Raw genomic sequence first — 16,357 nt, 5'->3', positions numbered from 1 at the left:
GGATGTATTTTCAGAAAACTATTTCCATTCCACAAGTACAGATAACTGGGGATCCAGGTAATATCTACCTATGCCAGGATCCCTTCCTAATGCATCCAGCTGAGGGTACAATCTAGAATGCAAATGAATATTGTTGAATACACTTTGATGCTTTTAGGATTAGATCCAAAGAAGACAGGGATCTGCTGTGGGAGTTAGGTGGGATTTCATCTGTCCAATTTCATTTCAGTCTGATCAAATTCTGCTTGCTTATCCTCAGAGACAGGCCTGCAGCCCACCTCTTCTCTGCTACAGCCCTTTAGGTGTCTACTCCTCCACCTTTGTATCATGCCTACAACAGCTGCCATCTTCACAGGGTTGAGCATCTCTATGTGTGCCACAAAAAAACATATGGCTGGTATGCGATCCAGGCAAGGGTGTGGGTTCAACCCTGGGGGAGATTTCAAAGCTTGTCTATCATATGCTGACAGCCTTTTAAACCATAGTCAGAGAAGTGGGCACTGTAGCAACATATCTGTATGTACCCAAAGGGAATAACAATTAGCTGTCTACATTTAGAAATAGGTCATATTTCTGGATCTAGCTCTAGATAGCTGCCACTTTCCAGTGAAGTTGTTTGTGGCTGTAGTGGAGCTAATGATAGATGCTTTCAGTTGCAGTGACTCATTGAACTGCCTCAAGCTTTTTCTGACTTGCTCTGGTTCTTCCCTTTGGAAAAAGAGGGGGAAAAAAAACAAATAAAGAATGAAAGAAAACAAAAATAGGCCCAAAAAGAAAAACTTTGTAGCCAGATGTAACACAGTGACTTCACTCTCCTCATCACCCACCCAGAAAAAGCAGAAGTGGATTGAAATCAATGCTGAGCTCCAGCATCGCACAGGAGTGTCACCGCCACAGTGACTTAATTTCTGACACCGAGGGAAATTTTGAAAATGAGCAAGTGCTCCAAGTCATTATACAAAAAGTAGGAGTCAATTCCTGCCTTTGGAAGTTGGTTAGAAGCATCTAACTCCATAGCTACCTCTCTGTACACCTGAGGCAGCTTCCTCGGGTCAGGAGAAAGCGTGGATATGAGAAGTCACTGGTCCTGCAGCATTCATTTCCGTCCAGCTCCCCGCTGCAGCATGCACAGCTGGATCCTTTCTTAAGAGCCAAGGTCTCCCCAGGCATCCTCTAGGGAACTTCACTGGCTGACCGGGCTCCAGGAGGCCACCAGCAGGCCACCTGCAGGACAGTCACCTGAGAGCTGGCCACTGCAGGACTTGACATGCAGGCAAATACGTCTCACATTGAAATCAGGCCTACATTTCATTCAGCTGGGTCACTGTGCCAATGGCAAACAGGAGACTAGACACTAGCCCCACTAAAGAGAAACTGGCACAGGAGGGAAAAAAAGATCCAGAGAATGTCACTTTTGGCCATGCTAATACTCAGAATTAGCTACTGGTTTCTCTTGGTCCTCCAGAGGTGAGGGGGCCTGGCACTACCGCTTCTGAGTGGGACATTGCAACATCTGCATCACTCTGGTAGCAGCATCATAAAGTACAATAAGAAATAATCATGGAAAATGTCCTGACAAACAGGGAGTGAGTAACCCAAGAAGATGAGAGTGACTTGAGTATGTAAAAAACAGTTTCTGTAGAGAGAGCCTAGAACTGTAAATAGTTAAAAGGGCACTGAGAATTTTAATAGTGCCTTTTTTTTTCACTTTTAAAGCACTCCAGTTGGATTTTTAAATAATATGTAAGAGTTTGGCATGGCAGTAAAGCCCTAAACATCACTGTAACTGTGTAATGCCCCTATTTTGCTTATCACTTCTATTCTGCAGTGTTTGTTCATGCCACTGATCCTCTGAGGGCACAACACATGAAAGCTTCAGTCATCTCTGCCTTGCTATTAAATCTCAGAAAAGATGGCTCTGTGTACAATTTAAAATCACTGTATGTAGTAAATCAGTGTTATTAGCTCAAGCAAAGGGAAAGAACATTCAAATGAAAGCAACCCTGTAATGTGGGCTAAATTCAGCAGGTTAATATTTCTTTACATGGATTTCTTTTTCCAAATACTTCAGGGATGTTGATGTTTTTACTAAGCTTTTCATTTGGGTGACTCATAGCTGTGGTTTCATATAACAGAAGGGATTCCTATCTGGACTCCTTACAAGGTACCTCCTTTCTATTTACATATGAATCAGATGCAGGAAGAGATTAGCAGCTTTATCCCATTAACTGTAAGCAACCCAGGTCCTCCAACATTCACAATTGGAACAGGTTTGCAAAGGACTATGCTATGAGCTGTACAGAAGATTAAAAGGGGGGGGGGGGTGTCAAAAAAAAAAAATCAACGACAGCTTCTGCTTGAGCAAGGCATTATGGCTGAAATAACAGTGGAAATACCAGAAATAAAAACAAGCCTATACTGAACTGAAATATAACTGTGCTAGAGGTATTGGATGTTATGGATTTTTCTGCTTTGGATACAAAGAAACAAACATGTCAGCCTCCCAGACTTTGAGAGGAATGAGCCTCCACTTTAGAGGACAAATTTAAAACTAATAAGAGCCACTGAACTCCATGCACGAGGGTCAACCTGTTAACAACCTGGCCAAGACAGTGAAGAGAGCATTAATTCAACATGCAGCTGACTGGAGTGCTGTGAGAACAAGGAAATAATCTGTGAGAACAGGGAAATAATCTATAGGGACCAATAAAGGAAAATGGATGGGAAATCAGATTGAATTTGGAATTATGTAAACTAATAAACCGAGGGTAAAATAACAGAGGAGAAATGTCTCAGAAGTAACCATTGGAAGCTTCTCCAGCCTGGCTAAAATGCATTCGGCTCAAAGGCAGAAAAATGGGTTAATTCTTTACTGATCAGAGAGTGGTGGGGCAGTTACTGCTTCCAAGAGGACAGCAACGAGAGCAACTCGTAGGGAGAGTTCTGGGTGCGCAAATAACGTGAAATAACGTCTTTCTACCAAGAGCAGAAGAGGTCACATGGCTGTGCAGCTAGACCCTAACCACAAGGCCAGGAGTGTGTGCCATGAATCAAGAAGAAGGGAGAACACTATACCTTACCCTGCTGCTCCCCTTTCCTGTTAATCTCACCCTGGAACAAATTTTTATTAACTTAATAACTCTGATAAAAGTGAGCTTCTGCACCAGCTAAATGTTTGCATCCATGCTTCACCTGTAGGGATAGCTCTAGACACAAACATCCCTAATTAAATATATACATTGAATATTATATGGATTTAAACTAAAAGTGTAATCACTTTATCATTCTTTCTCCTTATCACAAATCCTTAGGGACTGATCCTATCTCACTTCTGCTGATGCTCATCTAGAGCCAGCAGTTACACCAACACAAAACTTCTATAGATTAACATTAGAATAAAGCTATTATAAACTGTTCCCAGTAAAATACATGTTTATTACAGACAGACAGCAAATTTTGCTCAGGAAACTAGTGAAATGAAAACAGCTCTTCCAAAACAATTTCATCTGAAAAGCCTCCAACTTATACATTCCAGCACCGGAAACAATATTCCCTTGAAAAAGTGGATTTAAATGTCTCTACAGAAAGAGATCCACATTTAATTTAGATGAAATTGTAATTCAGTCCCTCTATTATAGTTTTTTTTTTTTCATCAGCATCAACATTTAGAAGGTAGATATTAGGATCATATGATCTGTTTAGGAGCTGGGCTGCTTTTAACAGCAAACTTTTTACAGGCTCATAACCATAAAGATGTTTGCCACAGAGTTTTCTAAGCACTGACTAAATAAACACTGCAACTGAAATCTGATGGAGATTGTTTTTTATTATGGTGATTTTTCTTAGATCATTTTCTTAGAAAGTGGGAAGAAATATAAGGGACAAAAAAGTTATGCTTGTGGTTATAGTTGTAGGTCCAGTACTTGGGACTACCTGAGACTGCCTTAGACTTCCTCTGTGGCTGCCACAGTCACTTCAGTGCTTGCATTCCCCTACTGTGAAGTCAGGGTGATAATACTCCCCTAGTTAGGAGAAGTAACATGTTAATATTTCTGATGGTCTTTGATACTGCCATGATTATGGACACAGACTGCCCAAACAGAAGATGCAGTTAGTTCAACACGGCACATCCATCTCTCTGGGCAATCACCAATGCTGTCCTAGGACTTCTGAAGCTTATTTGAAAAAGAAAATTGCCCTTTGGAGAACATTATTTCCAGACTCTTCCTGCTCTGTCCTAAGCAGCTTCGTTATCTCCTCATCTTTTATGCCTCTTTCTCTCTCCCATCCAAAGCTGCACCCACTTCTCCAGTCTTCACTTCCATCTTTCACAGCTCCTCTGCTCATTGCTCCTCTCTGCAAAAGCAGCGCTCCTGTTTTTGCCTTTCTTGCCAGCAGCTGCAGTACTTTGCATGCAGGCCCTCAGGAGCTGAGAAGAGACTGTAGCAGGGAGGGAGATGCTCCACTGAGACAGGAGGAAAAAAGCAAGAGACTCAGAGGACAGAGAAGGAAAAAAGCTGCTGAGCTGCTGCCAGGAAAAAGAGGGTCTCCATTTTCAGAAATTTAAAACATACTCTTTCATTGAAAGAGAATGTTGAAACACTTATCACTAAAATGTATAATCCTTCAGTCCCACTTCTTCACAGTATATTCTCTCCATTTTGCTCCAGCAGAGCCACATATCAAATCACTATATCTATACATTGTTATTATTTAGTAATATAATAATTTTCCAGCATTTGGATATCACTCATTTTGGCATCTCACATCACACTTTTGAAAAAATGAAGTAAATTTCTGACATTGTTCAGTATGGCCAACCACGTTCAGGCCAGCAATGTTGGAGAATAGACAACAGACACAGACAACAGAAACGACACTCAATTTAGATATATCTATATACAAATCATCAGTTCTCAGGAGGCAGATGTCAAAAGCTGAATCCTCAGTCATGATTTACTTTTCTGTTCTCTCTGTCCTTTGTTCCATTCAGGACGGACCATTCAGTATCAAACTTGGGACAATGCTTTGGAGGGGAAGGGCTAGTCCATATTTATTGAGTACTGTTACAATTCATATACACAAATAAATCCCTCTTTGTCTTACAGATTTTACTTCTGACCTTGTTTTTTCTATTACAGATATGGCCAGTTTTGATTGCAAGTTATGCATACTATGTCTATATCCAGAGTGAACAGAATTTGTCTGCTTGCCTTTTTAAATGAACTCCACTTGAGTTCAGGAAACTTTCAGTTTCAGGAAATTTTAAAGGAAAAGTTTCAGGAAAAGTTTCAGGAAACATTAATTTCCGACACTATAGTGAAGAATTTAAAATTTAGTTTTTGTTTTGGACTCAAGTGAGGCATTTTGCGTGAAGTGACAGCTACCACATTGTGCTCTAAATAACTGTTGCCTATGATGGCCATACCAATTTGAAAAGCATGTGTTTATCTGTGTGGCGGACAGATGAATGAATTTTTTGCCTTAAACATTTCTTGGTGCATGGGGTGCAGGCAGGCCATAACCCCGAACAAGCCATCTGTCCCTGGCGGAAACAGGACTGGGCTGCTGCGACCCCCGAGATGGTCTCCCTGCGACCACCCGGAACACACCGAGCCTGCACTGAACGAGACCACAGTCGAGCAGAGACTTTGGGATCCGTTTTTAGCACAACTTCTATAAAACCTGCTTGGCATGAGTGGCTAAATTTGCTGAAGCCTTAGGCCGCACTCCCTAGTTTGGTGAGAAAGGGCCCCAGAGCTGGTGCAGGCGGGAACGATAAGGGAGTTACCAGCAATTTGCATTCCTGTGCACTGCTGAAACAGTGCTAATTGCTGGAGTTACCACCTCTTTGTCAAGACCTTGAGAGATGATGGTGGGACCCGAGGAAGGAAGACACACCTATAGGATGGAAGACACACCTGTCGGCAGAAACTGCAACAGAAAAGATAAGGGAGAAAAGAAACAGCCTGCCTAGGAACAACGATGAGATCCAATAAAGAGCAGGAGACCCTAGACTCAAAAATTACTATTGGTCTGAACTACCACGTGGGGGGGTGGGAAACTTAATTTGAAAAAGCTATAATTGCCCAGGGATCTCTTTGTTCAGGGTCCCTCTTTGGAGGTACCCAACTCGAGCTGTAACCACTGCACGCGTGTCATTCCGAGCTAACCTAGGGTCGGACCCAACTCGAGTTGTAATTACTGCACGCGCACCACCAAAACTTACACCCAGGGTGAAGAGGACCCACCTACCACCAGACGGGAGCCCCCCCACTGCCGAGACTCCCAAAGGAAGAGGACCAACAGGACGCCGCTGGATCCACGGGTGGTGATATCTTTCTCTCTCTTTCTCTCTCTCTCTCTCTTTCCCCCTCTCTTTTGTTGAATGTTGGTAAGATCTGTTTTGTCTAGCTAGTTGCAGTATTCGCCATTGAATTATCCTATTTGACCACATGCCTTATCTTTGTGTTAATAAATCTTAAAACTGGTTGGCTGGTGTCGTTTCACCTTAATTCAGTCCAAGGGCATCACGAACTTGGTCGTTTGGCCCCAAGGGGAGGGAGGTCGTCCTGAACGACTCCTTTCGGGCCGCGACAATCTGACATTCAACCTACTTGTTTGCACATTCTTTGCAAGTTAATGTTAGCAACATGTTGTCATCATGGTGAACATACAGATTATTCTACCAAAAAGCTCTGACTGTTTTTTACTGATCTTGAATTATAGTAACTCCTGCTTCATTATCATGCTTAAAGATCATTTGCAGAACAGTGAAAACAAGTTTTAGATTCCATTAATGTATTGGAGCCAAATATGATGTTCTGTTGTGGTATCTACCTTAAAAAAAAAAAAACACTTTTATATGTAGAAATATCTATTTTTTGCGCTAATAAGAGAAAAAGGTTGAGAATAAAGATGAACCTACTTGGAACATGAACAGATATAAGGGCATCTTTAAGGGCATCTGAACTAAAGCATTCAAAATTCTGCCACACAGATAAATGTTGTTAAATTTGCCTATTTTATCAAGGATCTGCTTACATGCACCATACCAATAATATCCCGTGACCTGGCCTTCATGAGCAGAACATAAACTGAAGTCAAATTCAGCTAAGCAAATCAAACATAAAAGATTTCCCTTTTCCTAGGTCATTAAGTAGTTAAGGGGACATTCCACAAAACTAAGCTATTTCTAACTTTTTTACCTTATTATTTGTATTTTAGATAAACTTAATTATTGCTAGTAATTAATTCTTAATACTTAAATGAATTATTAATGTTTGATTGCTGGAAAACTGTTGAAAAAAATAGAAGACTAAATAAATTGAAGATAAAGATGTACTTAGGTGTTGAAGCATGGTACTACCCCACAGATAAAAACCTGGTTATGATATTTATTTAATTTTCTACCACAAATGAAAAAAGTAGAGGTACGTTAAGTTAAGCTATGGAGAATTAATTTTTTTTTCATTATAAAAGCATGTTTTATTTCATTGATCAATAAGAGTAAACCAGCCACATCTTTTTATGCAAAGTATACATAGTCAATCCACATATTTTTTGTTTTCATAATATGAAAAGGAAATAGTAACAAATATCCAAGCTAATACCCTTCCTGTAGCCAAACTATGCCTATTCAGGAACTATGTAATCGGATACAATATAATATCATCATTCATCATTTAAGACGTTCAGTATAATTTCACCCATATGACAAGGTCATTTCTTCCAATGGTCATTTGAGAAAACCATAACATCTTTGTATTCCAAAAATATTCATGCTGGTTTCAGCAAAAAAGGATTTGATTGGAACCATCCTGAGGTCTTGTTATCTTGAGGATGCTCAGCTCCTGATATTTCTCACTGCTGTGTTATGTGAATATGAGGACTTCATAGAGAAATTTCAGTTATATTTGCAAACTCTTCTTCCTCTGCTTCATGAAGGTCAAAGAGATTTGAAGGTGCTCAGGAACTCACAAAAGCAGGATTTATAATCTTTAAAGATTTATAATCTTTAAAGATTTATAATCTTTTTAGTGCCAGAATAAGTGTCAGCCAATCTTTGATCCTGTAAATAAAAAGATCTCCCCATGCTCCCGTTAATAAGGGCTGGGAACTACCGTTTCTCCTGGCACTGTGCCCTTCTGAGTAAGGAAGAGCTATGTCTCAGGCTCATCACCTACCTCTGCAGCCCCTGTGGACCTCTACTCAGAAGATAACAGATAATACAGATTGAGACTATAAAACAATACCAAAATCCCAGAGTTAGTTTTTTTGTTATTTGTTAAATGGAAGCGTAAAGTTATAGATTTTTTTCCCGTCTGTCTTGAGGTTCCATCCAGGTTTTAAGACGTGCCCTGTTTTTTCAAAATTATTAGATGAGTATGAGTGATGTATATGAGCTACACAGTGGCTGCAGGGCCAGATTCTCCCCTCTCTTTGCTTACATGGAGGCAGAGGGAAGTAAAGACTGTACTTGTAGAGACAAGCCCTATAAGTTAAAACTTGCGGTCCCCAGAGAAGAAAAGTAGGATGCAATGCTCAGTTGGGTGGGACAGCACATTTTGAAAGTGACTGTGTCAGGCACACAGGAGGACTTGTGTGCAGAGAAATGTCTTACCCTCCTTAGGAACAAAAGCAGGAAATACCATCACTTCTTCCTTTGGATGTATTTTGTCAGCATCAGATGGAATTTTGTACAAATGCGTGAATATACCCACATACACACAAGCATAAAAACATACAGGCATTTGAGGTTAAACTTACTCCATGCTCTGGACACAATACTCTCTCTGCTTCACTCTGATGGGGGAGATGGAACTGAAGGGAAGAAGAAGGATGAAGGAAAGATTAGTGAAGAGGATATGAAACCATCCAGGTTACTTCTCTTTATGAGAAAATACGAAAACTTATAAATCTTAAAAATACTAAAACTATAGAATCAAGATATGGTTTGGGCTCCCGGATGCAAGGAAATGAATTGTCCAAAAGGAACAGTCTTTTGCTACTTTATTTCCTTTTCTTTCCTCCAACACAGGTTCCTGTTCTCTCACTAAAAAAAAGTGTGAACCCTTCAGCCCCCTGTTTGTTTGGGAAGAAGCATGCAACTGTTTTCTTTCTCCCTTGCTTTAGCACTGTCTTTTAATGGCAGTCCAGAGGCTTATTAAGTTTCTTATCTCTGAAAAATGTTTAATGTCTTTGGCATCCTTGCCAAAAAATGCCTTTACTCGTTAGTCACCTCATGTTTTCTCATCATGGATATTGTTCCTTACTGTGTTAATTTGCTAAATGACCAAAATGAGCATATTCATTCCACTGATAGTGGCGATGTATGCAGAAGAGCAGGCACAGCATAGACTTCACAAGTGACACTAAGCCATTCATGTCAGCCCAAAATCACAGATTGTGGTATTACCCAGAAAAGATATCAGTCATTTAGATGGTAGCTCTTAGACTCTGATACCCACTTCCCAAGCTATTTACATATTTTAAGCTTAAATCAGAGGACAAAAGCCAAGATTCCTTGCTCCTAACAGACTACAACCCACATGGAGTCCCTCGTCTATCCTTTCTCTGGGCTCATGATCTCTTGGTCCTGGCTATCAGTAGTGTAACTGATAGGAAGGATGGAGTATGACCCCATCCCAGCCTCGTGCAGAGACTGGGAAATGAGAGGGGGCTGGAACTTCCTCAGGATGTGGAGGAAATTGAATCAGTTCTCCCACTTCCCAGGCGAGTGCTTCAACCATGAGGCTATCGAGCTAACATGACCACTGCCTTTCCCTCTTAGCTGGTAGCTTTTTGCTATCTCTTGCTGTACTGGGAGTGCTCAGACCATTTCTAACAAACTGATACCTTCTAGAGATGGGCACTGAATTGCTTCGTTTAGCCAAAAAAACATAGTCTCTCTCTATCATGTATAGCAACACCACTCGAGGTACCCAAGTAAGTTTTATAGGATGAGTATTGAGCACCTAAGCAGCCCAGGCGGGCTTTACATTAGCTAATTGGAGAAGACTGGGCCCCTAAACTGGACTTATATCAAAATGTAGGGCCTGAATTGTGAGTCTGGCCATTCATCTCTCTGACTTTGTCTATACTCGGTGCCAAACATAAGCCTGAGCTCAAACTGAAGTCCAGACTCAGTCATGGCTTTAAGGCAACATTTGGAGAATGCTAGAGGAGAAGACAGAAAACACTGGGCAAAATGCATTTGCAGCATGACTATTAACACATGGCACTTTGCTTTCACTGTTCACATCTGGAGTGAGAGCCATGCTCTAGTCTTGCTGAGAGGATCAGTGAAGAGAAAATGCTTGCACCCTTAACACTATTTAGCTGGTTCAACTTTCCCAGGTGTCTAATAGCAGCCATGAAGTCAACCCTCCTGTGACCGTTTCCTAGAATTTATGCCATTTGGCATTTGCCCCAAAGTAAACGTTAATACTGCTTTCTGTGTTTACATAGCTTTCTAATTTCTAATGGCACATTATCGTAGTTTCTGTAATGAAACAACAGTTGTATCAGAATCAGAAAGACACAGTTACATCATTTTTAAAATAGGATAATAGAATCACACTGATGTCAAACCTGAGAGAAAGAGGTCGAGAATAAAAATTTTTATTTATGGACACTCACTTTTCATTCTTACTTCCTTGAAGATCTTTACTTCAGATTAAGAGCTAAGGTCAGATGGAAGTTCAGAAGGACCTGGCTCTTCTTAAACTGGATTAGTAACTATTCTTGTATTGGGATTGCACTTTTCTTTCAGTAAAATAAAAATTAAAAAAACCAAATATCACATGACCAATGTTTCTCCTCTGAATTAGATGAAAAATGGAAAATGTGAAATTGTCCATGATGAAAAAGCTTATTTTCTTAATCTAGATCAATTATGCATCTAAACAGCTAGCCAATAGGAAAAAGCGAATAGGGCAAGTGGGAGGATGGAAACCTTGTAGCCACTCTGGCTTTCATTAGTGCTTTCAATGGAAATAAATCTTCTGGGATACTTTTCAGTATAATCAGATCAATATTTTTTCATGGAAAACTTTCTTCTGGAAAATTTGAGTCCATTCCTAATCAAAAGAAAATAGACTATGAATGACTTTCAATCGTTCTTTACACAGGACCAGGAAATCTAACTGATACTAGATTTACAAGCCAATTGAAAATGAAAGAATTCTTATACAGTTTCCTCTTTGACTGTTTACTAAAAACCCTGCTAGGGATCCTTGTTGTTTTTTAATGATCCTGGGCTTTCAGGACATTATATTTCATAACAAGGAGATGATTTAGTGCAGAGAACACTGACTCATGGTAGTTTATTCTCCTCTGCAGGGTGATAAAATATGCCTTACTGTGTTAGACATGGAGACATTTTCAAGATAATGTGCTAAAAGAAAAGGATTTGACTGTGTACCACTGAAGTCACTAGGAGTTTTGTCACTGACTGCACTAAGAGAAGGATTGGGACAAGAATGAGAAAGTTTAAACATAATCCTGTGAAGACCACATATTATGAAGCCATTTCTTTTCCACTAAGACTTTCCTTCCTTATGTCCTTGCCATGCACAGTGCTGTTTAGGCCAACGACCATTAGAGTTTCAGTGAATAGGTGTGAAGTATGTGCTGTGTGTTGAATTTTTAATATCTAAACCAGAATGCCCTGTTCCCAAAGAGTGATAAAAATGTCTGCATCCTAAGGGCATTTTTATATTTCTGTTTGGAAAATATTCCTCTCTTCACAGCTGTTACCCAGCCAAAAAACAATGCGTGAGCACAGCCAACAACTTGGAGTGGAAAGGAGCTATTTATTTCCTTGCTACGGTCCAAGGTGTTTTCAGGATTGCTGAATATAGTTTCCTGTTTTTTAGACAGTTCTTAAAAGTGGACCTTTGGGGGAACAATTTTTTCTGAAAGCTGCCGTAACAACTTGAGAATAATGTCACAGATTTCCCAAGAATTACTACTGTTTTATATCAATGTGGTTCAGATTCTTTTGTGTTTTGTGACTCTGTTTAGTTCTGTTACTCGTTTCATGAAATCTGGGTAAAAATAGCTACCCATCTATTCTTCACCCCTTCCTGCTATGATAGTAATCACACTGCTAACTACTTTGCAATAACACCAAGAGTGCCCAGATGGACACGTACCTCTGTTGCTCTAGATGACATAACATTTATTAGTTTTTTTGATATTTTTTCTTATAACAAAGCAAATAAATTGCAGCTGTGCATCAATAGGATAAGAATAAGAATACCAGGCACCAGAGTTGAGAAGAGAGCAGGTTGTTTATGCAGTACTAGATTTCCCAGGTATTAATCAAAATATTATCAACATGGGGATCTTTATGGCATATATTAAAGCAAAACAGATAAAATCATAATCAGAATGTGAAATGGCAGAGGGTGTCCTGCTCAGTCAGTCCAATGCATATTTTCAAGGGTCTCCATGAGTCAAAGGCAGCAATATCTGATGGCTCACCTTTAATGTAGTTCAATCTTTCCTTCAGGTGGTTTACAAGATATGTAGGCCTCTGCTTTCCAGTCCAGTCACATCTCCCAAGTCACTGTCAAAATTGAGAATCATCCAAGCAACATGAAACAATAGAACGTATCTCAAATGTGTGTTCAAGTATGGAAGTACCCATACTTCTCATACCCACTCCTGCGAACAGCTTTAATTTTATGAAGACTTCAGAGCAATCAGTGCACCTGCAGATGACATTTGAGATGTAGCTGAGTATCCAAACATTTGAGATGTAGCTGAGTATCCGAACACATCTCACACGGTTCTATTTCATGACAAAAAAGCAGTATTTATTGCCAGGAGTGTCATCCCCTTCCACCTTATCACAGCAACTTGTGCTATTGGCAAGCTGTTGGGAGCCAAGCAATTAATGATAGGCTCTTTAATTTATTTATTAATTTACTGATAGCCTCTGTCCCGATCCAATATCGGGGGGGTTTCGTTACAATCCCAAGGACGAGATTAAGACGCTAAAACCGGTCAAATATCGTACAACCTTTTAACTTTATTTTCCACGAAGTGGGGAGAAAAGGTGGGGGGGGAAGGCGAAGGGAAGGCGAAGGGAAGAGGGGAACAAGGGCAAGGGGAAAAGATAAAGTTGGAAAAGGAGAGAGGTGGCTAGCTACCACCACTCCGAGGCCGATGATGTTCTGCTGACTCCGTTCAGTTCAAATTACAGCTCAAGCTGGGTGCCTCTGATGAGGGACAAGGGGCAAGGGGCAAGGGCTGAGAGAGAGCGAAACAAAGAAATCCCTTGGCAATTATAGCTTTTTCAAATTAAGTTTCCCACCCCTCACGTGGTAGTTCAGACCTATAGTAATATTTGGGTCTGGGGTCTCCTGCTCCTTATTGGGTCTCATCACTGTCCCTAGGTAGGCCGTTTACTGTTGCCGTTTCTGCTGACAGGTGTGTCTCCATTCTTGGGTCCAGCCATTAGCTCTCAAGGTCTGACAAAGAGGTGATAACTCCAGCAATTAGCACTGTTTCAGCAGTGCACAGGAATGCAAATTGCTGGTAACTCCCTTATCATTCCCGCCTGCACCAGCTCTGGGGCCCTTTCTCACTGAACTAGGGAGTGCGGCCTAAGGCTTCAGCAAATTTAGCCACTCATGCCAAGCAGGTTTTATAGAAGTTGTGCTAAAAACGTACAATAATTTACAGTCCAGATCCCAAAGTCTCTGCCCGATTGTGGTCTCATTCAGTGCAGGCTCGGTGTGTCCCGGGTGGTCGCAGGGAGACCATCTTGGGGGTCGCAGCAGCCCAGTCCTGTTTCCGCCAGGGACAGATGGCTTGTTCGGGGTTGTGGCCTGCCTGCACCCCATGCACCAAGAAATGTTTAAGGCAAAAAAAAATCATTCATCTGTCTGCCGCAGCCTCTTAGGAGGTTCTGTAGTACAGCCTTCTCAAAATATGTTTCTTAGCAAAATTTGAGGAGTTCCAGTGTGTCACAGAGCACAAATGCCTCTAAGATGAATCAGTGACAAATTTGAATTTGTTGCCTTACCAAGCTGTGTTTTAAGTCAGATTTTTTTGGAAGTAAATGTGTTACAAGACAACCCTGAGAAGCTCAGAAAGAATGTTTGAAGTAGGTAGATTTGGATAACTTCTATCTTAGAATTTGCTTAGCATGAGTAGCAGCACACTTGCTTAGCATAAGTAGCTAAATTTGCTGAAGCCTTAGGCCGCGCTCCCAGTTCGTTAAGAAAAGGTCTCAGAGCTGGTGCAGGCTGGAAAGATAAGGGAGTTACAAGCAGTCTGCATTCCTGTGCCCCACTCTCCGAAAGGGAGGATGCCAAGGCTGAGAAATAAGGCCTGTTTGGGCGCCAAGACCTTGGGAAGTAAAAAGCTTCCTCTCACTGTTAAAACAGTGATGATTAAGGGGTCTGGATTATGTCTTCTTCCTCAGGGCCTTGGAAGATAACACCTACTGACCCAGCTGGGGCAGTGTTAATTAATTGATCAGGACCTTGAGAAGCAGGGGTGGGACCCAGGGAAATGTGAAAAAATCATTAACCAATCAGTGTAAAAGAGGAAGGAAGTCACAAATATGGCAATAAGAGGAAGGAAGTCACAAATATGGCAAATTTGATTGTATAAAGGCTACCTGAAAAGTTGGGGGGGGGTGGTGGTGGGGGTGCTTGATTTGTGGGAAACCACCGAGCACCCAGGCTTGCGCAACTCTGAAATAAATAAATGTCTCTCCTGAGTGTGTAATTATTGGCTCATTGCACACCGGGCAATGAATCCGCTTTTCGGACAACAAATGCATGGTATGAAATAGTCCTCAATTATTAAGTGGTATTGATACTGATAATTTATATTCTCTTCTCTCCAAATGTTACTAGAGTTATTACATCTCTTTCCATGCTGTCTACATGATTATCTTGTAACATGGATGTTACGTTCCATGTAACGCTGTAACATGGAATTTTCCTGGTCTGAAGTTTCTTTTAGAAGGGAAGAATAAAATTTGTCTTTTATATTAATGTGACCCACACACTTGCAGGCCTGGGAATAGGAATTTTTTCCAGATCTATACAATTCAGGGCTCTGTATAGCTCCAGCTGGCCACTGATATGCCCTTCTTGAAATCTGTCAACATAGATGCTTTATTTGTGATATGACATACCTGCTGGCTGGGTGGGTATTTTTACAAAGGCTTGCTGGCATTCTTTCAGCCTTGGGACAATAGCAGGACTCCTCTAACCCATCACTCTACCTCTCCCTGTGCAACTAGTACCTGAATTAGATCCAAAATTCTAAAAAGCTTCAGATAATAGCATACCTCATCTTTAATGATCACAGTTATAGTAAACCTACCTTAAGCATAGTGCAATAGATTAAATTCAACAACTGAATGTTTAATGAAGATCAGGTTTTAATCTAACTAGACACGGGGGAATCTGTCTCTTGTAAGCTTTACTAGTGAATTTGTTTGTTTATTCAGTATGTCAACATTTATCTTGGAATGTAAATATTTTAAGACCAAATAGGGATTGTTAATAGGATGTAGTAATTTTTTAATGATGATCCAATGAAAGATATTCTTAGAAAATGCTAGCCTGCCTGTTTTATTCTTCAGGACATGTGCATTTATACATAATTCAAGTTTTATCTATCCTTGAGGACCTACTAACATTTGTGGAATCAGTAAAATTATCAGATTGAGAAGGTCTACAGGACAAATATTCATCAAATGTTTTCAACAGTTTTTAATACTGTTTTGTTTCTTTCTGTTAACCTTCAATATTCTGTGAACATTTGAGGACAGTGCTGTCCCTTCCACAAGTTCACTTCTCCTGCTTTCTCAGCTAAACTGTACAAGCTTACCATACACAACTCTGAGGACCTGAGGCTTTCCTCTTATTGACAGAAACAGAGTTAGATTGCAGAACAGAACCCTAAAGAGGATAACCAAAAGACGATATTCAGCATTTCTTATACTCGCTATCTTTTTTTAAGAAAAGTATGTAAAACCTGCATGCATACACATGGAAATGTATATTGATTTGGAAAGTATTTACTCTAGTAATTTCTGTATTTAAGAAAAGTGCACAGTGTTGAAGAGCTGCGTTTATAGAAGAAGAAAGACTTGAAAAATTTAACATTGATAGGAATTAATGAGGAAATTGCTAAATGAACATATACTCCACCTTAGCTGCTACCAGACTGGAAACAGTTTTACAGTTATCTATATATATATTTTAATTATGTCTTTTTAATTTCAAAGACTGATTTTCTAATCTCATTGGCTAATTGAGAAATCTGCCTAACCAATGATATCACATAACATTTTATAGTACTTGCAGTGGAAAATGTATTT

This window comes from Dromaius novaehollandiae, chromosome 1, assembly GCF_036370855.1.
Source record: "Dromaius novaehollandiae isolate bDroNov1 chromosome 1, bDroNov1.hap1, whole genome shotgun sequence".
In the NCBI taxonomy this organism is placed as follows: Eukaryota; Metazoa; Chordata; class Aves; order Casuariiformes; family Dromaiidae; genus Dromaius; species Dromaius novaehollandiae.
The sequence above is the reverse complement of the archived record's forward strand: the minus strand, read 5'-3'. Positions refer to the sequence as shown.